Below are 24503 nucleotides of genomic sequence, written 5' to 3'. Positions count from 1 at the left end.
ACTACACCCGGTTCTAGGGCCCGCCAGTGGATGATTTCTTTGGCAGCCATGATGCCATTCTCAACATATTCCGTAAGCATTTGTTCCGTTACAATGGAGGGAACCCAGTTGCAGGAAGTGACAGAATTAGTCATTTTTGGCCTAAAAAGGAAATGACGATGAATGATAAGCCGCCCAATTAAGATGAAAAATTGTTGTGAAGAGTTAGAAGCATTTTTAAGCCAATAAGGTGTGGTCGGGTCTTGATAGCATTGATGAATGTTGGCGGTTTAAAAAGATTCAGATTTAAGCCTCCGCATCTGGCGGGTTACGGATTGCTACTTAAGCCGCCATGGAGGCCTAATGGTGTCTGGCAGGTTGTGGTCTATCTCATAAAGTTGCCTGCACAATTGCAGTTCACAAATGGTTATGAGCCTATGAGTAAAAATTTTGCTAAGTGCTGAACAAACAAGTTTTGCAGATCAATTCTATTGCTTTGGATCTATAGCAAGTCAAAAAAGGAAAATAAGTGGTAAACATAATGTTACGTCAGTAGAAGAGCTCATGTGTTTGGATGAAACTTATGCATAAAAAGGCATCTACTGTGATTGAAAAGGGATGCTAAACTGATATCGCGCAACCCCAATATCATACTCAGATCAAACTACAATGGTCTAGAGGTAGAAGATGAAGAACAGTAAAGAACTCCGATGAATAGGGCAAACCCTAATGGAGATCTCACACAAGGGAGTCAGAGCACTTACTGATGTTGTTGAACCGCGGAGGAGCGCGGCGATCTCTGGACAAGTTCAAGGTGATGCAGCGGCCGGAGTTGATGATGCTGGAGACGGCGGCGACGGAGCTCGGGCAGTGCTGGAGCGATGCGAGAAGGAAGAGGAAGACGCGAGGGCAGGGGTGGTAAGCGGAAAAGAGGACCCTCTGCCCCTATTTATAAGTAGATGGTAAATGGCATGTGCGGGAATCGAGGAGACCGAAAAATGATGATATGGCTATGCGGATGCCTTGATTTTTGGGAGATCTATTAAAGATAAAGATCCGTTGAGATATCCCGAGTCTTGTGCAAAATTAATGCGAGATGACGTCATGGCAGGTTAACGCAATTCTGAGATGTGACATCACGGAGGGTTAGAATTAATTGATAAGAAATCAGTGATGGGAGATTTTGCTAAGTGATAAAGATTGATGTGAACAAGTTCAAATCAACCTGGGGCCTAATGTTGTGGATATAACTACTGGGTATGACTCGCCCAGGAGGGCTGGGTCATGCTACGGGCGACTTAAGATGTAGAAGCCCAAGAAGATATGAAGATGGCGGTTTATAAAGCAAGCTTAGTGAAGGCCCAAGACCTGGAGGCGACTTGAGGCCCAAAGGGATGAGCCGCCATATGTTTAGCTTGTTCTGTAAGGCAAGTGTAGTTAGAAACCGAGCCGGTAATATTGAGTGAGCCAGCCGGGACTATGTAAGCCACCAGGCCTCAACCTGTGTATATAAAGGTGAGACCCGATGGTGGGTTAACTCAAGAAACAACAGATCGAGAACTAGGTCAAGCGTATTCGCTCCCTGGCGATCGAAACTCAAGCAATACAACCTAAGCAGGAGTAGGCTTTTACCTCATTGAGAGGGCCGAACCTGGGTAAAATCCCAGTGTCATTTGTCCCGTTTTAACCCATTCAAGCTAACCTAGCGGCGATGGCTCCACACATAAGTCCTCTTGCTAGGGCATCTATCGTGTCAAGTCCACAACAACATCCATCAGGGTGAATGTGGCCACCATGCCTCTTCCAGAGCCCTCGTTGCCAAAGCTTTTCACCATGGTTTCTTCTTCCCGACTGCTCTGGATGACGCCAAGGAGTTGGTCCGGAAGTGCCAAGGGTGCCAGCGTTTCAAAGCCAAGCAGTACCAGCTGGCCTCAGCCCTCAAGACCATTCCCATCACCTGGTCGTTTAATGTATGGGGATTGGACATGGTGGGCCCATTCAAGACAACACACAGCGGCATGACCCATCTACTGGTTGCTGTGGACAAGTTCGCGAAGTGGATCGAGGTGAAAACAATCAAGAAGCTGAACGGCCCCACGGCCATCACTTTCATCGCGGATATCACCGTTCGATACGGCATCTCGCACATCATCATCACTAACAACAACACGAACTTCACAAAAGGCGCCTTGGCTCGTTTCTGCATGGCACAGAGCATCCGACTGGACCTCGCGTCGGTTGCTCACCCACAGTCAAATGGCCAGGTGGAGCGAGCAAACGACCTCATTCTATCCGGCATCAAGCCACGGCTAGTCGATCCACTAGAGCGCTCGGCCGGTTGCTGGATTGAAGAGCTGCCGGCCGTCCTTCAAACCACACCAAGCTGATCAACCGGCTTCACACCTTTCTTCCTCGTGTACGGGCCCGAGACCATCATCCCAACGGATATCAAGTTCGACTCGCCTCACGTCACCCTATACACGGAGGCGGAAGCAAAGGAGGCATGTGAAGATGGCGTCGATCTGCTCAAAGAGACCCGGCTGCTAGCACTCAGCCAGTCCACCATCTACCAGCAGAACACCACTACCACAATAAGAAGATCAAGCCACGTGCTTTCGGTGAGGACGACCTTGTTCTCCGACTGATCCAGCGATTAGCCGGCCAACACAAGCTCTCCGTTCCTTGGGAGGGGCCCTTCATCGTCAGCAAGGCCCTGGGCAACGACTCCTACTACCTGATCGACGCACAGAAGCCCAGGGCATGCAAGAAAGACGTAGCCAGCAAAGAGTGAGAGCGTCCATGGAACGTGAACCTTCTCCGCCCATTTTACAGTTGATGCAGTGTATGTACCACGCTATCTTTTGTACTAAGTAAAGACAATAGGTACCCTGAGATGCACTCGGAGGCAACCTTTTTATCTCTATGATAAGCTTCTCCTATGCATGAGTTTTTATTTTTCGCCCTGCCCGGGTTCGGTCAACCAGCCCGGGGGCTCGCCGCCTTGGCCCAAGTCGGCATCATCTTAAGTCGGCTAGGTAATGTGCCGACGCCAAAGCCCTCTCTTCGCCCCAGTCACAGCTTGCAGCGCGATTGTCCGGCTGGCAAGAGCTAATGGCCAAAATGTTATCCACATGAAAAAATGACTAAGGAAGAATGCCGATGCAGGCCAAGTCAACCTCTCACCTCCCCCGTTCGGCTGCTCAGCAGACGGCCGGCTGGCTTCTGGCTTGACTAGCACATGCTTTCAGCGGCTGAAGTAATTTGCCTTTTCTAAACGGCCAAGTCCCTGACCCAGCCACAGACCACAGCACAGCTTTCCGGCTGGCAGGGCGGCAGTGAAAGGAACACGACAAAGGAAAAAACAAAGAAAGCAAAGGCAAAATTAAGTTAGAACTCCGCAAAGCACACACGCATGTGGGAAAAGTAAATTCATTTACATTCCAAAAGGCCCGCAGCCGACATTCATCAAAGTTTAAAGTACACCCCCAGTGGGTGGAACTGCACAAAACTAACTTTGTTCTTGAGCACAAGACATAAAAAATTTAAACTGATAAGGGTCACCTAGGCCGAAGGTACTGCGGGCTGCTCGGACAAGTCGGCGGTTGCTGTAGTGCTGGCTAGCGGGGCTACCGTTTGGTTGGTCCCGGTCTGATCAGCGGCGGCGGCCGACATGGTCTCCCGCTACTCGCTGGCTGGGGCCGGATCGGGCCGGTTCCCGCTGGTCGTTCCATCATCCGGCACAACACCGTCGCCTTCCTCGTCCTCGTCCTCCTCCGCAGCCTCATCGTTGGAGGCGATCTCCTCTACCGGGTTCTCCGCCTTGTCCGGGTTCAGCCTGAACCAGGACGTCGGCACCTCGGTGCCGTCTTCTGCCTGCTCCAGGATGAAGACGTCGCCATTGGTGTACTCAGCGAGAGCCGATGCGCGAATGGCAATCCCTTCGCGCTCCAGCTCCAACTCCGGCGTCGCCTCCTGGCGAAAGGTGGCCAACTGTGCCATGCTCACGCCCGGATACCACACCTTCATGAACTCCAGCGCCACCTTGGAGCTCGCCCAAGCCGCGGCGCCCTTCCAGGCGTCGAGCTGCTCCCACGCCACCTCCAGCCAGTCGGCAGTCCGGCTGCGAGTCCGGGGGACCTGCACGCCCGGCCAGAGCCCTTCCAAGACCTGTGCGCCGGCACGCTGAAACCAGCAGAGCAGCTCGCACCGGCGCAATGCGTAGCTGAATGACCTGAAATTGTTCAGCCAAGTTCCGGGGCCAGTCTGGTGCAATTTTCCCACATGCCTCCACTGCTCGCGTCGTGCCTCGATCGCCTATCTGATGGCGCCAGTGCGGTCTGGGAAGTACTCTGCTTAAAAGAAAACAAGAGAATAAGAAGTCGGCTTCCCACAATAGCTGGCAACCAACCAATCAAGAAAGAAAGAAGCTTTACCCTCGAGCAGGTCCTCAATCACCAAATATCCCTCCATCAAGTACTTCTCCTTGTCGGACCAGCTCGAGCGCTGGGACTCGAAGTCGACCTTGAGGCGCTCCTCCTCCTCCTCCAGCTGCCGGACTTTCTCCGCATGCTGGGTCGCCTAGTCGGCCAGCTCCTTCTCAAGCCAATCGCGCTCCGCGGCCGCCTAGCCGTGCTCCAGCTCCTTGCCCTGAAGCTAGCCCTCGGGCTCCTACATGCGCCCCTGCAGTTGGGAAGCAACCTCTGCGAAAACAAAGAAGAATGTCCAGCGATGGCAACAAAGACAAGAAGCTGCTGGGGAGATTTGGCCTGATTGCTCAGCAGTCGGCCTGAATCTTGGGGGATACACCCAGTGGGTGCGCTTGCACGCTCCCACTGAAAGCCGGCCTGCATACCCTGGCTCTTCCACAACTCGGTGGTCCAGTTGGCGAGCGTCTAGTTCTGGGAGTTGTAGGCGGCCGCACGCAAGTTGTGGTAGTCCTGCATCAAGACGACATCCCGACATTCAGAAACATGCCTTAAAGTTCCAACCCACCTGCTTAGCAGCTGATAACCCACAAGTATAGGGGATCGCAACAGTTTTCGAGGGTAGAGTATTCCACCCAAATTTATTGATTCGACACAAGGGGAGCCAAAGAATATTCTCAAGTATTAGCAGCTGAGTTGTCAATTCAACCACACCTGGAAACTTAGTATCTGCAGCAAAGTGTTTAGTAGCAAAGTAATATGATAGTAGTGGTAACGGTAACAAAAGTAAAGACAGCAAAAGTAATGTTTTTGGTATTTTGTAGTGATTGTAACAGTAGCAACGGAAAAGTAAATAAGCGAGAACCAGTATATGGAAAACTCGTAGGCACCGGATTAGTGATGGATAATTATGCCAGATGCGGTTCGTCATGTAACAGTCATAACATAGGGTGACAAAGAACTAGCTCCAGTTCATCAATGTAATGTAGGCATGTATTCCATATATAGTCATACGTGTTATGGAAAAGAACTTGCATGACATCTTTTGTCCTACACTCCTGTGGCAGCGGGGTCCTATTGGAAACCAAGGGATATTAAGGCCTCCTTTTAATAGAGAACCGGAACAAAGCATTAGCACATAGTAAATACATGAACTCCTCAAACTATGGTCATCACCGGGAGTGGTCCCGATTATTGTCACTTTGGGGTTGCCGGATCATAACACATAGTAGGTGACTATAGACTTGCAAGATAGGATCAAGAACACACATATATTCATGAAAACATAATAGGTTCAGATCTGAAATCATGGCACTCGGGCCCTAGTGACAAGCATTAAGCATAGCAAAGTCATAGCAACATCAACTCAGAACATAATGGATACTAGGGATCAAACCCTAACAAAACTAACTCGATTACATGATAAATCTCATCCAACCCATCATCGTCCAGCAAGCCTATGATGGAATTACTCACGCACGGCGGTGAGCATCATGAAATTGGTGATGGAGGATGGTTGATGACGACGACGGTGACGACCCCCTCTCCGGAGCCCCGAACAGACTCGAGATCAACCCTCCCGAGAGAGATTAGGGCTTGGCGGCGGCTCCGTATCGTAAAACACGATGATTTCTTCTCTCTGATTTTTTTTCTCCCCGAAAGCCAATATATGGAGTTGGAGTTGGCGTCGGAGGGCCACCAGGGGGCCCACGAGGTAGGGGGGGCACGCCCCCCATCCTCGTGGACAGGGTGTGGGCCCCCTGGTCTTCATCTTTTGCGAGGATTTTTTATTGTTTTTTCTAAGGTGTTCCGTGGAGTTTCAGGTCATTCCGAGAACTTTTATTTTCTGCATATAAAACAACACCAAGGCAATTCTTCTGAAAACAACGTTAGTCCGGGTTAGTTCCATTCAAATCATACAAGTTAGAGTCCAAAACAAGGGCAAAAGTGTTTGGAAAAGTAGATACGACGGAGGCGTATCAACTCCCCCAAGCTTAAACCCTTGCTTGTCCTCAAGCAATTCAGTTGACAAACTGAAAGAGAAAAAGAAAAACTTTTACAAACTCTGTTTGCTCTTGTTGTTGTAAACATGAAAAGCCAGCATTCAAGTTTCAGCAATTATTATGAACTAACCATACTCACAATAACACGTAGGTCTCACAATTACTCATATCAATAGCATAATCAGGTAGCGAGCTATAATAGCAAAAATCGGATGACAACACTTTCTCAAAATAATCATAACATGATATAACAAAATGGTATCTCGCTAGCCCTTTCTGAGACCGCAAAACATAAATGTAGAGCACCTTTAAAGATCAAGGACTGACTAAACATTGTAATTCGTGGTAAAAGAGATCCAGTCAAGTCATACCCAATATAAACCAATTATAATGAATGCAAACGACAGTGTGCTCTCCAGCGGGTGCTTTTTAATAAGAAGGGCAATGACTCAACATGAAAGTAAATAGATAGGCCCTTCGCAGAGGGAAGCAGGGATTTGTAGAAGTGCTAGAGCTCGATTTTGAAGTAGAGATAAATTATATTTTGAGCGGCATACTTTCATTGTCAACACAACAACTTACAGACGACGATATCTTCCATGCTAAACAGATTATAGGCGGTTCCCAAACAGAATGGTAAAGTTTATACTCCCCCTCCTCCACAAGCATCAATCTATGGCTTGCTCGAAATAACGAGTGCCTCCAACATTCAATGGGTCCCATGGGGAGTTTTGTTTGCAGTTATTTTGATTTAGTTTGCATAAAGCATGGGACTGGGCATCCCGATTGCCAGCCATTTTCTCGTGAATGAGGAGCGGAGTCCACTCCTCTTGAGAATAACCCGCCAAACATGGAAGATAAGGGCAGCTCTAGTTGACATATGAGCTACTCGAGCATGCAAAACAGAATGTTTATTTGAAGGTTTAGAGTTTGGCACATACAAATTTACTTGGAACGGCAGGTAAATACCGCATATAGGAAGGTATAGTGGACTCATATGGAACAACTTTGGGGTTTAAGGAGTTTGGATGCACAAGCAGTATTCCCGCTTAGTACAGGTGAAGGCTAGCAAAAGACTAGGAAGCGACCAACTGAGAGAGCGACAATAGTCGTAAACATGCATTAAAATTAATTTACACCGAATACAAGCATGAGTAGGATATAATCCACCATGAACATAAATATCATGAAGGCTATGTTGATTTGCTTCAACTACATGCGTGAACATGTGCCAAGTCGAGTCACTCAATTCATTTAAAGGAGGATACCATCCCATCATACCACATCATAATCATTCTAATAGCATGTTGGCACGCAAGGTAAACCATTACAACTCATAGCTAATCAAGCATGGCACAAGCAACTATAATCTCTAAATGTCATTGCAAATATGTCTACTTCATAATAGCTAACTCAGGAACGATGAATCAACATATTTACAAAAACAAGAGAGGTCGAGTTCATACCAGCTTTTCTCATCCCAATAAGTCCATCATATATCATCATTATTGCCTTTCACTTGCACGACCGAACGGTGTGTATAATAATAAGAGTGCACGTGCATTGGACTAAGCTGGAATCTGCAAGCATTCAACTCAAGAGAGAAGAATCATGCATATAAGAGCCACTAAGCATTTTCAATATGGTCTTCTCAACTCCCAAAGAAAGGAAAAGAAATAAAAACTATTTACACGGGAAAGCTCCCAACAAGCAAAAGAAGAACGGGAAATATTTTTGGGTTTTCTTTTTAATTACTACAGGAAATAAATAAACTACTACTAATTTTTTTGGTTTTTTCTTAAGGTTTATTAAACACACAAGAAGAAAGCAGGAAAAAGAAAATAAACTAGCATGGATATTACAGTGAAAGAGTATGAGCACCGACATCTAGAAATGAGTGTGTGTGTGAACATGAATGTAATGTCGGTGGGAAATAGGTACTCCCCCAAGCTTAGGCTTTTGGCCTAAGTTGGTCTATTGCCAGGGATAGCCTGGCGGATACCCGTAGGTGAAGCTGGGGTCATACTGTGACGAAGAAGGCTCCGACTGCCACTGGCTGGCAACCTCCTCTGGATCCCAAGAATAAATAGATAGTCGTGGAGGCTCATCTTGTGGCTTTGATTCCGGGGCTGGTGCAGGATTCTGATAGGCTTGAACAGCCGACCACGGAACGATATGAGGACCTGCGGATAGGTTAAACAAAGAAGGGGCAGGCAAAGTAATAGTCTCAGGGTGATGTTTATCAAAGTATAATTTGTATTTGAGCTCCCCTTCGCGACTCTTAACAAGAAAATCATGCGCTATCATACTCTTATAATCTAAATAAGCACGGGGTAGCGTTGTTTCTTCTTTCTCCTCATGCCTAATAGGTATTTCAAAATGTTCAGCTAGGCGTGAAGCATAAATGCCTCCAAAGATGGGGCCCTTAGAACGGTTCGGACTTAACCGTCTAGCAACAATTCCACCCATACTAACAGAGTTATTGCAGTATAAACCATGTAACAAAATAATAATATCAGGAATACTAAGGTTCCCACAATTCCCGCATCCAATCAAGCAACGACTAGCAAATAAGGCAAAGTAGCATAAAATAGGAAAATGTATGCTAGTGATCCTTGCATCAGAAACCTTTCTGGTTTCTCCCACAGTGATAGTGTTAATAAAAGCTTCTACTTCGTTACAGTGGGGTTCATCTAAGGTGCCCTCAAAGGGTATTCTTCAAACCTCGTAGAATTCAGCAAATGTCATCTCTTTAACAACGTCATATAAATGAAACTCTACTGTTGCAGGTGATTTCTTAGGGAAAAAGTAGAAGTTTTGCACGAAAGTATTTGTGAGTAAGAGATACTGATGACGTTGGTCGCGGAGGAAGTTGGTGAGGCCAGCATTCTCAATCAATAAGTAGAAATCTTCATAAATCCTAGCTCTCCTCAAGAAGTCATCGGAAGGCCATTCACACGGCCGGACCTCCGCGGTGCGAGGCAAATTAAATTTGGGCTTCTGCTCTTCTTCCTTTTGTATTTCCTTAGAGCTTTGGCTCGACGAGCCCCTCAAAAATTTCTTCATTATTTCTGAAACAATCTGAAAATTTTAGTAACTTCAAATAAAAGTGAACCAACTTCGATAAAATTGATAGCAACAACTCCCTTAAGTGCCTAGGGCCTATATAAATCATTGGAACCAGTTGGAACCATAAAAATTTGACATGCAAGCTCAAGAACATGGTCACCTATGCAGCACAAATTTGCAATGAATAAAGCACTAGAACAAAAACTAATTGGACCAATGGAGGAGTCACATACCAAGGAACAATCTCCCCAAGTAGTTTTGCGAGAGGTGCTTTGAGCAAGGAGATTGAAAATCATAGCAATGGGGGCTGGAACTCGTGCTTGAGTTGGTTTTTCGTGTTTGTGTGAGGCAGAGGAAGAAGATGGGTGCAAGGATAAGTGGAGGAGGGCCACCGTGGGCCCTTGAGGCAGGGGGGCGCGCCCAGGGGGGTAGGGCGCGCCCTCCACCCTCGTGACCAGGTGGCAGCTCCCCCCGTAGTAATTTTTGCACAGTAAATCCTCAAATATTCCCGAAAAAATCATATTAAATTAGCATGGCATTCTGAGGACTTTTCTTTTCGGGATATTTTTATAATGCACGGATAAGTCAGGAGACAGACAGAAAAATACTATTTTACTTTATTTCTACTAAATAACAGAAAATATAAAGAGAGGGTACAGAAGGTTGTGCTTCTAGTTTCATCCATCTCGTGATCATCAAAATGAACCCACTAACAAGGTTGATCAAGTCTTGTTAACAAACTCATTCCGAATAATCATGGAACCGGAGAAATTTCGAATAACACTAAGTTACCTCAACGGGGATATGAAAATCCCCAACAATAAGAATATCATACTTTTTCTTAACAGTAGGGAGAGGAAATTCAAAACCTCCAAATATAATCAATGGAATTTTTCCAATGGAGTTGATACTATAAATTTGAGGTTGTTTCCTCGGAAAATGTATCGTGTGCTCATTGCCATTAACATGAAAAGTGACATTGCCTTTGGTGCAATCAATAACAGCCCCTGCAGTATTAAGGAAAGGTCTTCCTAGAATAGACATACTATCGTCCTCGGGAATATCAAGAATAACAAAGTCCGTTAAAATAGTAACGTTCGCAACTACAACAGGCACATCCTCACAAATATCGACAGGTATAGCAGCTGATTTATCAGCCATTTGCAAAGATATTTTAGCAGGTGTCAACTTATTCAAGTCAAGTCTATGATGTAAAGAGAGAGGCATAACACTGACAGCGGCTCCAAGATCACATAAAGCAGTTTTAACATAATTTCACTTATTGGAGCATAGTATAGTAGGTACTCCTGGATCTCCAAGTTTCTTTGGTATTCCACCCTTAAAAGTATAATTAGTAAGCATGGTGGAAATTTTAGCTTCAGGTATCTTTCTTTTATTAGTAATGATATCCTTCATATACTTAGCATAAGGATTTGTTTTGAGCACATCAGTTAATCGCATACGCAAAAATATGGGTCTAATCATTTCAGCAAAGCGCTCAAAATCCTCAGCATCCTTTTTCTTGGATGGTTTCGGAGGAAAAGGCATGGGTTTCTGAACCCATGGTTCCCTTTCTTTACCATGTTTCCTAGCAACGAAGTCTCTTTTATCATAATGTTGATTCCTTGATTGTGGGTTATCAAGATAAACAGCAGGTTTAACTACTACATCATTATCATTACTAGGTTGAGCATCAACATGAACATTATCATTAACATTATCACTAGGTTCATGTTCATCACCTGATTGTGTTTTAGCATCAGAAATAGAGATATCATTTGGATTCTCAGGTGGTTCAGCAATAGGTTCACTAGAAGTTTGCAAAGTCCTATCATTTTTCTTTTTCTTCCTATTAGAAGAACTAGGTACATCAATGTTATTTCTCTAGGAATCTTGCTTGATTTTCTTAGGGTGGCCTTCAGGATACAAAGGTTCCTAAGTCATTCTACCAGTTCTAGTAGCCACTCTAACAGCATAATCATTTTTCTTACTATTCATTTCATCAAGCACTTCTTTCTGAGCTTTAAGTACTTGTTCTACTTGAGTGGTAACCATAGAAGCATGTTTGCTAACAAGTTTAAGTTCACCTCTAATATCAACCATATAATCACCCAAGCGTTTAATCATAAAGGTATTCTGTTTTAATTGTCTACCAAAATAAGCATTAAAGTCATCTTGCTTAAACATAAAGTCATCAAACTCATCCAAGCACTGACTAGCAATTTTAGTAGGAGGAACTTCAGCTTTATCATATCTATAGAGAGAATTTACCTTTACTACCTGTGTCGGGATATCGAGATTAGGAGGTTCCTCAGTAAATAAGTAATTGAGATCATATACTTCTTCAACAGGCAGTAAATTAAGACCATGTATTTCTTCAATAGGAGGTAAATTCTTAACATCTTTAGCTTTAATACCTTTTTCTTTCATAGATTTCTTTGCCTCTTGCATATCTTCGGGACTGAGAAATAGAACACCTCTCTTCTTCGGAGTTGGTTTAGGAATAGACTCAGTAATTGGCTCTGGAACTGGCTCAGGAGGTGGCTCAGGAGGTTCCCAATTATTTTTATTTGTCAACATATTATTCAATAGAATTTCAGCTTCATCCGGTGTTCTTTCCCTGAAAAGAGAACCAGCACAACTATCCAGGTAATCTCTGGAAGCATCGTTTAGTCCATTATAAAAGATATCAAGTATTTCAAGTTTCTTAAGAGGATGATAAGGCAAAGCATTAAGTAACTTGAGAAGCCTCCCCCAACCTTGTGGGAGACTCTCTTCTTCAATTTGCACAAAGTTGTATATTTCCCTCAAAGCAGCTTGTTTCTTATGAGCAGGGAAATATTTAGCAGAGAAGTAATAAATCATATCCTGGGGACTTTGCACACAAGCAGGATCAAGAGAATTAAACCATATCTTAGCATCACCCTTTAATGAGAACGGAAATATTTTGAGTAAATAAAGGTAGCGCGATCTCTCATTATTAGTAAACAGGGCAGCTATATCATTTAACTTAGTAAGATGTGCCACAACAGCTTCAGATTCATAGCCATAAAAAGGATCAGATTCAAGCAAAGTAATTATATCTGGATCAACAGAAAAATCATAATAATCCTTATCAGGAACACAGATAGGTGAAGTAGCAAAAGCAGGGTCGGGTCTCATTCTATCTCTAAAAGATTCTTTACTCCATTTAACTAGAAACCTCTTAAGTTCATATATATCCTGGCAAGCAAAAATAGCTGTAGAAGATTATGCGTCAAAAAGATAACCCTCAGGAATAGAAGGCATATTTTCATCATCACTATCAGCATCGTATTCAGGTTCAATAATTTCTCTTTCTTTAGACCTAGCAATTTGCTCATCAAGAAATTCACCAAGGGGCACAGTAGTATCAAGCATAGAAGTAGTTTCATCATAAGTATCATGCATAGCAGAAGTGGCATCATCAATAACATGTGACATGTCATAATGAATAGCAGTAACAGGTTTAGGTGTCGCAAGCTTACTTATAACAGAAGGAGAATCTAGTGCAAGGCTAGATGGCAGTTCCTTACCTCCCCTCGTAATTGAGGGCAAAATAGTAGTTCGATCGTCTTTCAAGTTCTTCATAGTGTCCAGCAGATATAAATCCCAAGTGACTCAAAGAATAGAGCTATGCTCCCCGGCAACGGCGCAAGAAAAAAGTCTTGATAACCCACAACTATAGGGGATCGCAATAGTTTTCGAGGGTAGAGTATTCAACCCAAATTTATTGATTCGACACAAGGGGAGCCAAAGAATATTCTCAAGTATTAGCAGCTGAGTTGTCAATTCAACCACACCTGGAAACTTAGTATCTGCAGCAAAGTGTTTAGTAGCAAAGTAATATGATAGTAGTGGTAACGGTAACAAAAGTAAAGACAGCAAAAGTAATGTTTTTGGTATTTTGTAGTGATTGTAATAGTAGCAACGGAAAAGTAAATAAGCGAGAACCAGTATATGGAAAACTCGTAGGCACCGGATTAGTGATGGATAACTATGCCGGATGCGGTTCATCATGTAACATTCATAACATAGGGTGACACAGAACTAGCTCCAGTTCATCAATGTAATGTAGGCATGTATTCCGTATATAGTCATACGTGCTTATGGAAAAGAACTTGCATGACATCTTTTGTCCTACCCTCCCATGGCAGCGGGGTCCTATTGGAAACTAAGGGATATTAAGGCCTCCTTTTAATAGAGAACCGGAACAAAGAATTAGCACATAGTGAATACATGAACTCCTCAAACTATGGTCATCACCGGGAGTGGTCCTGATTATTGTCACTTCGGGGTTGCCGGATCATAACACATAGTAGGTGACTATAGACTTGCAAGATAGGATCAAGAACACACATATACTAATGAAAACATAATAGGTTCAGATCTGAAATCATGGCCCTCGGGCCCTAGTGACAAGCATTAAGCATAGCAAAGTCATAGCAACATCAATCTCAGAACATAATGGATACTAGGGATCAAACCCTAACAAAACTAACTCGATTACATGATAAATCTCATCCAACCCATCACCGTCCAGCAAGCCTACGATGGAATTACTCACGCACGGCGGTGAGCATCATGAAATTGGTGATGGAGGATGGTTGATGACGACGACGGCGACAAATCCCCCTCTCCGGAGCCCCGAACGGACTCCAGATCAGCCCTCCCGAGAGAGATTAGGGCTTGGCAGCGGCTCCGTATCGTAAAATGCGATGATTTCTTCTCTCTGATTTTTTTCTCCCCGAAAGCCAATATATGGAGTTGGAGTTGGCGTCGGAGGGCCCCCAGGGGGCCCACGAGGTAGGGGGCGCCCAGGGGGGGTGCGCCCCCACCCTCGTGGACAGGGTGTGGGCCCCCTGGTCTTCACCTTTGGCGAGGATTTTTTATTGTTTTTTCTAAGGTGTTCCGTGGAGTTTCAGGTCATTCCGAGAACTTTTATATTCTTCACATAAAACAACACCATGGCAATTCTGCTGAAAACAGCGTCAGTCCGGGTTAGTTCCATTCAAATCATACAAGTTAGAGTCCAAAACAAGGGCAAAAGTGTTTGGAAAAGTAGATACGACGGAGGCGTATCAGAAGCCGGCTTGGAACTCGGGGGCTACATCCAGTGGGTGTGCTGGCGTGTCCTCACTGAAGATCATGAAAGATAAAAAAGCAAATCAAGGGCATACCTGGACGGACGTCTGCATCTCCACCATCTCGCTCCTCGCCTTCCTGAGGGTGGTGCCATGGGCGGGATTGTCCAGGACATCCTGCACCGCGAGGTTCAGGGCGACCGTGTCGGGCGCTGGCTCCAGCCCAGTGGGGCGGAGCTCGTGGCCTCGATGTCGGCCCCCTGCGAGTTCATGGCTCCGGTTTCCGCCGGCCTCGGGTCGGAGGATGCTCGCGCTTACGGACGTGCAGACTTTGTGGTCATGGCGGTGGGTACATCGTCCTCATCCTCACTCTTTTCATTAACTTCATCTGATGCCTCATCGACCTCCTTGAACAAGACTTCTAACTCCGCCTGATGGTGGCGGTCGTGGCGGATGTCACGGGCGGAGCGGTAGGATTCGAGCAGCACCTCCTGCTCAGGCATGTCCATGTTTGGTGCGATGGTCGTGCCGGCGATGATGTGCCTCCGCACGTCGTTGCTCGTCGAGGAGGTAGAGGTTGTACTGCTGGTCATCCTGCACCTACTGGAAAGCAGCCTCCCGCTCTGCCAACACCATCTCGGTGTAGTTAGCACGGGCCTCTCCATGGTGATGTCGGCATTGGCCGGTGAGGCGGGGGGAATCGACCCGTCTTCGACCGCTACTCCCACTGGCGCATCGCCTCGCTGGTCTCTGTCTCCCTGCCACCCTGTTAGCTGACTGCAATGGTATTGATCTCTTGGTGCTGCTAAGATGATAGGTTGTCCTAGACGACATTGGAGCTCGAGGAGGCTATGGCGGGCATGGTGCCGAGAGGAGAAAGGGAGCGGAGGATGTTGTGGATGCAGTTGTGGTCGGGCCTAGGGTTTAAATAGCGGGCAGATGACAGGGTAACCGGCGAGTTAGTCAATCATGTTGGGCTACGCTAGGTGCATCGGCTGCAATATAAAATTTTCCTATGCACTGATCAACCAGGAACATGCTATGGAGATAGCTCACAGATCATTGCCACTAGACACGTAGTGTCATGCATTGGAAGGAGTGTCATGGCAGCGCGTCCACGGGGCTCGTCTCCTCCTCATCCAATCTTCCTCAAACAGCCCATTGATAGTCTCTATCGTATCTACTTTTCCAATCACTTTGCTCTTGTTTTGGACTCTAATTTGCATAATTTGAATGAAACTAACCCGGACTGACGCTGTTTTCAGCAGAACTACCATGGTGTTGTTTTTTGCGCAAAAATAAAAGTTCTTGGAATTGGACGAATTTTTTTGGAGTTTTTTATGGAATAAATAAAAAATAGTAGAGCAAATACCCACTGGAGGGGGCTACCTGCTACCCACGAGGTACCAGGGCGCGCCCTAGTGGCTCGTGGGGCCCACGAGCCCGTTAACCCTAATCTCAAGCCTATAAATTCCTATTTCCCGAGGAAAAATTAAGAGAGGAAGTTTCATCATGTTTTATGATACGGAGCCGCCGCCACCTACTATTCTTCATCAGGAGGCCATATCTGGAGTCCGTTCGGGGCTCCGAAGAGGGGGATCCTTCGCCATCGTCATCATCAACCATCATCCGTCAACAATTTCATGATGCTCACCGCCAGGAGTGAGTAATTCCTTCATAGGCTTGCTGGATAGTGATGGTTTGGATGAGATTTATCATGTAATCAAGTTAGTTTTGTTAGTGCTTGATCCCTAGTATCCACTATGTTCTGAGATTGATGTTGCTATGAATTTGTTATGCTTAATGCTTGTCACTAGGGCCCGAGTGCCATGATTCCAGATCTGAACCCTTTATGTTTTCATGAATATATTTGTGTTCTTGATCCCATCTTGCAAGTTATACGCACCTACACATGTTATGATCCGCATACCCCAAGGTGGCAACAATTGGGATTCTTTCCGATGATTACCGTAGTTTGAAGAGTTCATGTATTGACTATGTGTTAATGCTTTGTTCTGGTTCTCTATTAAAAGGAGGCCTTAATATCCCTTAGTTTCCTTATGGACCCCGCTGTCACACGAGGTGATGTCTACTACACAACCTTCTTCTTCTAGACGTTGTTGGGCCTCCAAGTGCAGAGCTTTGTAGGACAGTAGCACATTTCCATCAAGTGGATGACCTAAGGTTTATCAATCCGTGGGAGGCGTAGGATGAAGATGGTCTCTCTCAAGCAACCATGCAACCAAATAACAAAGAGTCTCTTGTGTCCCTAACACACCCAATACAATGGTAGATTGTATAGGTGCACTAGTTCGGCGAAGAGATGGTGATACAAGTGCAATATGGATGGTAGATATAGGTTTTTGTAATCTAAAATTATAAAAAAAATGCAAGGTAACTAATTATAAAAGTGAGCACAAACGGTATTCCAGTGCTTCGAAACAAGGCCTAAGGTTCATACTTTCACCAGATCAAGTTCTCTAAACAATAATAACATAATTGGATCATATAACTATCCCTCAACATGCAACAAAGATTCACTCCAAAGTCACTAATAGAGGAGAACAAACGAAGAGATTATTGTAGGGTATGAAACCACATCAAAGTTATCCTTTCTGATCGATCTATTCAAGAGTCTGTAGTAAAATAACATGAAGCTATTCTTTCTGTTCGATCTATCCTAGAGTTCGTGCTAGAATAACACCTTAAGACACAAATCAAGTAAAACCCTAATGTCACCTAGATACTCCAATGTCACCTCAAGTATCCGTGGGTATGATTATATGATATGCATCACACAATCTCAGATTCATCTATTCAACCAACACAAAGAACTTCAAAGAGTGCCCCAAAGTTTCTACCGGAGAGTCAAGACGAAAACGTGTGCCAACTGTAGGATCGAAAGTATGTCTAGAGGGGGGTGATTAGACTACTTGACCAAATAAAAACTTATCATTTTCCCAATTTTAGTCTTTGGCAGATTTTAGCCATCTTAGCACAAGTCAAGCAATCTTAACACAATTCAAGCAAGCATGCAAAGAGTATATGAGCAGTGGAAAGTAAAGCATGCAACTTGCAAGAATGTAAAGGGAAGGGTTTGGAGAGTTCAAACGCAATTGGAGACACGGATGTTTTTGTCGTGGTTCCGATAGGTGGTGCTATCGTACAACCACATTGATGGAGACTTCAACCCACGAAGGGTAATGGTTGCGCGAGTCCACGAAGGGCTCCACCCACGAAAAAGCAACCTTGTCTATCCCACCATGGTCGTCGCCCATGAAGGACTTGCCTCACTAGTGGTAGATCTTCACGAAGTAGGCGATCTCCTTGCCCTTACAAACTCCTTGGTTCAACTCCACAATCTTGTCGGAGGCTCCCAAGTGACACCTAGCCAATCTAGGAGACACCACTCTCGAAGAAGTAACAAATGGTGTGTTGATGATGAACTCCTTGCTCTTGTGCTTCAAATGATAGTCTCCCCAACACTCAACTCTCTCTCACAGGATTTGGATTTGGTGGAAAGAAGATTTGAGTGGAAAGCAACTTGGGGAAGGATAGAGATCAAGATTCATATGGTAGGAATGGAATATCTTGGCCTCAACACATGAGTAGGTGGTTCTCTCTCAGAAACAACAAGTTGGAAGTGTAGGTTTGTTCTGATGGCTCTCTCCACGAATGAAGAGGAGGTGGAGGGGTATATATAGCCTCCACATAAAATCTAACCGTTACACACAACTTGTCAAACTCGGTGGGACTGAATTGGTAAACTCGGTCGGACCGATTCAGCAAATTTAGTGACCGTTAGGATTTTTGGTGGGACCGACATGCAACTCGGTAGGACCGATATGATTAGGGTTAGGGCATAACGTAATCTCGGTGAGACCGATTACACAAACTCGGTGGGACCGAATTTGGTAATAAGCTAACCAGAGAGTTGGTCAGGTAAACTCGGTGGGACCGGTTCGCTCATTTCGGTGGGACCGAAATGTTACGAAAAGGAAACAGGGAGTTTACATTGCAATCTCGGTGGGACCGATTGCTCATCTCGGTGGTACCGAAATGTTACGAAGGGAAACAGAGAGATTACAATCCCATCTCGATGAGACCGAGATCCCTATCGGTGAGACCGATTTGCCTAGGGTTTGTGGCAGTGGCTATGACATCTGAACTCGGTGGCGCCGGATAGAAAGAATCGGTAGGGCCGAGTTTGACTTCAGGTTTAGGTCAAATGTGGATGTGAGAAAGTAGTTGAGGGCTTTGGAGCATATCACTAAGCACTATGGAGCAAGAGACTCATTAAGCAACACCTCATCCCTCCTTGATAGTATTGGCTTTTCCTATAGACTCAATGTGATCTTGGATCACTAAAATATAAAATGTAGAGTCTTGAGCTTTTGAGCTTGAGCCAATCCTTTTATCCTTAGCATTTTGAGGGGTCCACTTTTCTCATCCATGCCATGCCATTCATTGAGCTTTTACTGAAATATTCATCTTGGAATAATGTTAGCTCAATGAGCTATATGTTGTTAGGAAGTACCAAAACCACCTAGGGATAGTTGCACTGTCAATCTCCCCCTTTTTGGTAATTGATGACAACATATAGATCAAACCTTCGACAAATGATAATAAGAGTAAAAAACATTGTCGCTTTGAGAAGTATGTGATAAGCAAGAGCTCCCCCTAAATTTGTGCATAGTTTAAGTTTTGCTTTGGACTGCAAATGCACAAAGAGTTAGGCTCATGGGTTATTCTTCCATGTCACATACATCTTGGTGGAGCACTCAAGATGATAATGATTGAATACATGCACTCATCACCAAGCAAAGTGAATGGTCATATAGAGATAAAAAGGATAATGTCATCCAACAAGCACAAATGTAGCATATGATCAAACACATGATCATCCAAGTATCACACAGACATAAAGTATCTCAAACAAGCAAATAAAGTTCAACCACCAAAGCAAGAGAGAATAAAAGGCAACACTCTCTCTCGAAGCCTATGATCTATACATTTTTCTCCCCCTTTGGCAACAAGTTACCAAAAAGTTCATAGAAAATGCATAGCACTAAATCGTCTCTCAGGCTTGATCTTCAGGTGGTGGTGTAGAGATGGCTCCTTGGACAAAGACTTCAGTAGATGTGGACGGAGCTGGAGGAGTAGGTGCTGGTGCTGGCTGCACTCGAGCTGTAGGAGCTGTAGCTGGTGTAGATGAAGTGGCTCTGGTGTCTGTCACTGGCACTGCAGCTGATATCTGAGCTCTAGACACTCTGGCAAATGCATCAGTGGTTGTCTTGCCCTTCCTCTCCTGCATATCATCCTGAAGCTGCTCAACAACAAACTAGATCTCAGTTACCTTCACATCCAAGTCATAGAACTTCTGCTCCATGATCCTCTCCAGGCTCTCCTGGTTTGGAGTCAAGGTGGCCAGCCCCTTCTCAATCCTTAGAGTGGATGCAATAAAGTAGCCTAGCTGATCTTGTTTGCTCTTCAAAAAGTACTGAGATGGCTCTTCCATGTTGGCATCTTGGTAGCCTTCTCTGTCCTTGCCTTCTCCTTCTTTGCTTGAGCATGCACAGAAGATGGTTCATCTTCATCCATAAACAATTGGTTGTCCTCAAAGTCTAGATAGATAGGCATGTGATCCTTATCCAACAAGTATGTGCCAGTGCCCATCTTGGAGTTGATCAGCTCCTGGATCTATGGGGCATACCCACAACTTCTCTTCTGGTCAGCTGTTGTCCTCTTGATAGTCTCAACTATGAGGCTCATGACTTTGAACTTCTGTGGCACATCAAATAAGTGTAGCAAGTTTATTGCATGGCCACTGATCATGTTGTGGTCACCTAACTTGGGAAAGAGAGTATGCCTGAGGATCCAGTTGATGGTTGGCAGTCCTGACAGAAGGTAATGTACTGATCCAAACTTATGTGTCTCAACTGCAGCATCTGGGATCTCCTTGTACATATGTGCCGTAGAGTTGTGATCCATCTTCTTCTTGGCATAGACATCCAAGTCATCCTCTTTCTCCTTAGGTGCATTGATCAGATTAGCCCATTCTTTAATTGTTGATTGGTACCTAGTACCTTCAGACATCCATACTATCCTGCCATCCGGATAGAAGTGTGTTGTGGAGTAGAATTGCATTATGAGCTCATCATTCCACTTTGTGAGCTTCTACCCAACAAAGTCTGCCACTCCACAAGCACTGAAACTATCATGCACACCAGGATAGTGTTCCTCATTCTCCTTCATGTAGGTCCAGTCAACCCACCTCATGTCACACACTATTGGCTTCTTGTCCAGCAACATTTTCTCATAGAAATCCTGCTGTTCCTTTGTATGGAACCTGTAGTCAACAGTAGTCCTTCTCCTGACTGCATAAGGATCAGACAACCTCCACTGTCTGAGGCCTGCATCCTTTCTCAACTTCATGTTCTCAGCCACAGGATGAGCATCATTATGATCTGGAATTTTTGGCTTCAACTTTCTCAAGACATGCTCTTCATCATCTTCCTCTTCAGCAACAGCTTCAGGCACTGGGGCCTTGTTCTTCTCAGTAGCAGATATGTTTCTGGTATTCCTCTTTGGTGCAGTCTTGGGCTTGGAGGCAGCTTTGGGTGCTTCTTTAGGCTTTGATGATGCAACCACTAACCTGATTGCATCACCCATAAGTTTCTGAGCCTTGGGTGTTGGTGCAGCAACCTCTTCTTCTTCTTCCTCTTCCATCATGGAAGGCTTTCCAACAACTCTGGCCATGGTCTTCTTGACCCTTTCCTTCCTCTTCTTCCCTTCTTCAACAGCCTCTTTGGGTTGAGATTCCAAAGGTACTTGAGTAGAGGCTCTGGCTTTAGACATGGGAGTTCTCTTTGCAGGTACTTTGGTCTTCATACCAGGCTTAATGGCAGCAGCTATGCCATACTCCTTTTTGAGCACCTTCTTCTTGGAAGTGGCCTCATCCTCAACTGCCACATAGTCTTCATCCTCAGATTTTGAGGTTTTCTTCTTTCTGGCCCTGGTGGCAGCTTTGGGTAAGTTGCTTGGGGTGCTCCTACTACCCTCATCAGAGCTGCTAGAGGGACTAGTGCCCTCACTCATTTGAACCTGCTCCTCTTCCCTGTTCTAGCTGTCACTTTGATCAGACATGTTGCAAACACTAACTGCAGACCCTGTGAATAGATATAGATGAGATAGAGTGGATGAGCATCACACAATACATAGGTTTTTGCAAAAGAATGAGTCAAAAACTTAGTTTTAGTTTTCCACAGAAAGCATTTCGGATCAACCGATTTGCAAATTCGGTGATACCGAAGCAGCTTTTGGAACCTAAACTAGTGAACTCGGTCAGACCGAGTCACAGTTTGGTGGCACCGAGACTGCTAGGGTTTCACAAAGTCCTGAACTCCATCACACCGATTTGCAATTCTCGGTCGGACCGAGAATTACATGTGCAATGGCCGTAGCCGAATCGGTGGAACCGAGTTCTAAAACTCGGTGGGTCAGAGATGGTTTCGGCGGAAACCTAACCCTAAATTTTCAATTCATCTCTAATCTACGGAGTGTTTTGACTAGATAGGATAGTTTCAATCGTGGCAAGATTCATGGTGAACACAATGTGCTAGGAATCGGACGGGGATAGCACAGTGATCGAGTCCATACCCTAGTTCAGTGATGAACTCACTACGGCGGCAACGACGAGGATGATTTCCGTTGATGGCAGCGGAGACCAGCGACTGGAGGCGGCTGGCGACGAGGAGGACAATCTAGAGACCCTAGAGGCAGAGCGGGCTATGCGCGGACGAAAAGAGTTCGGAGAAAGTTTCCAAATTTTGCCCGTGGGTTTATATAGCCCGACCCTGTCGGTGTGACCGAGTGGAACAACTCCGTGGCACCGAGGTGCATAACTGTTGATAGTTATAGCAACTTGGTGTGACCGAAAAGGTCAAATCGGTTGCACCGAGATTGAAAACCTAGATCGACTTAGTGATCTCGGTATGACCGAAATGGAACAGTTAGTCAGACCGAAACGCACAAAGAAGTTTTAGAAGTTTAAGTCTATGACAAATCGGGGACTCCGAGTGCTCCTCGCATAGAGTGGTTCGAATCTGACTTGTTCAAATTTTGTGATTTAGCATGAATAGAGTTTGAGACAAGAAAAGCATAGATAGCTAGAGAAGGTTCTTAGGCATTCTTGTCCATCCACTTGGCAAACGAAAAAGAAACCAATCAATCAAAACAACAAGTGGAAGTCCTCGAATGAGTAAAATATGCAACCAACATGCTCACACAATAAAATGGCAAATGAAATATGTGGCAAAGCATGCACAACCAATTCTAGCATCTATCAAACAATTGGCGATGACTAGGTCATCTATATATGAGTATATTGACTTAGGAGTCAAATGAGAACATTTGATCATGGGTCATACTCATCGTTTAAGCTCAAGTGGGGTTACCACTTTTACATAATGCATTGATGTGTTCACACCATTAAAGTTGCTTTGATTCAATTATTAGAGTTAAGCTCCCCCTAGATGTGAGATCCCCCCTTAGAGGGATGAACTAACCTTGGGTTTTGTCGATGATGACTTCATGTAGGTGTTGAAGATGTGGATGCTCAATGTTGATGTAGATCATTTGGAGCAATCCTTTGGAGTGAGTTGCACTTTCAATACCTACATGGGTTAGTCCCACAAGGAACAAACAAGGATATCCATAGACATAGAGTGATGCACACATAAGATGATGTATATGAAAGCATTAGGTTACCTTGTCCCTTGTCTTACCAAGAAGAGGGTTTGTGACTCCTTGAACTAGTGCAAGATGTGAAAGTTGATTGCACTTGTTGTTGCTAAAATGATATGAGTGAAATATGTTGGCGGAGTCACCCTCAAGAACTCTCTAGTTCTTCTTCTTCGGGATCCACATCATCTTGATGGGAATCCTTGGAGTTGTAGTTGTACTTGATGAAGTAGAACTTGTTGTAGTCTTGGGAACCCACTTGACCAAGGCCTTAGGAGCTTCTTTAAATGCATCAATCTCGTCTTGAAGCTTGTCCTTGCCTTTTTGCTTGTGGTCTTGTGGTGGAAGATCATCTTGAGCTTGTGTCCCCTTGAAGGAGGTAGGATCATACTTCTCTTGTTGAGGAACAAACTTTGTCTTGGGTATTGATCTTCTTCCCACTCAACTCCATTGGCATTGAACTTTTGTTCAAAACCAACACCTTGGTTCTTCTGGTTCCTTCCTTGCTTGCGTACAATTTCCTCAAATTGCTTACTCCCGGCAAGGCTCTTGTAAACACCTTTCTCTATAATTCCCTTCAATAAGCTATTTTCTTGCTCAAGTGTAACTTGGCTAAGAGAATCATTAGTGGAATCAAGAGAACTACTAGAAGCAACAACATTGGATTTAGCATGATTATTGTTACTACTAGAGGAAGAATCCTTCTTGTTCTTGTTACTAGACTTGACTTGAGGCATGTAAGTAGATAAGAGTTAACGCTTGGCAATGTAAGAATAACTTTTCTTACGAAGATCATCATTGATTGCCTTCAAGAACTCATGCTCTTGCTCAAGGTTGAGCTTTTCAAAGCGTAACTTCTCATGAGTCCTTAAAAGTTCTCGATGATCTTCTAAGATAGTTTCATGAGCTAACTTAAGAGTGTTTAGTTCTTTAGTTAGAAGCTCAATCTTCTCCCTATCATTTCCATTCATTTTATCTTGATTATCATGATTAATTGACGTTTCATCATAGTATTCATCACTAGAGTTGTCAAAAAGTAAATCATCATCACCTAACAAGTCATCTTCATCACTATTCAAATCAACATACTCGGGGTGTGTTACCTTTGGGCCTTTAGCCATGAAGCATCTTCCAAGTCCTTCATTTGGTGAATCAAATATGTCGTAGGAGTTGGTTGACACAAG

The sequence above is a fragment of the Triticum aestivum genome, chromosome 7B, assembly GCF_018294505.1.
Source record: "Triticum aestivum cultivar Chinese Spring chromosome 7B, IWGSC CS RefSeq v2.1, whole genome shotgun sequence".
In the NCBI taxonomy this organism is placed as follows: Eukaryota; Viridiplantae; Streptophyta; class Magnoliopsida; order Poales; family Poaceae; genus Triticum; species Triticum aestivum.
Note: the sequence above shows the minus strand (reverse complement) of the source record.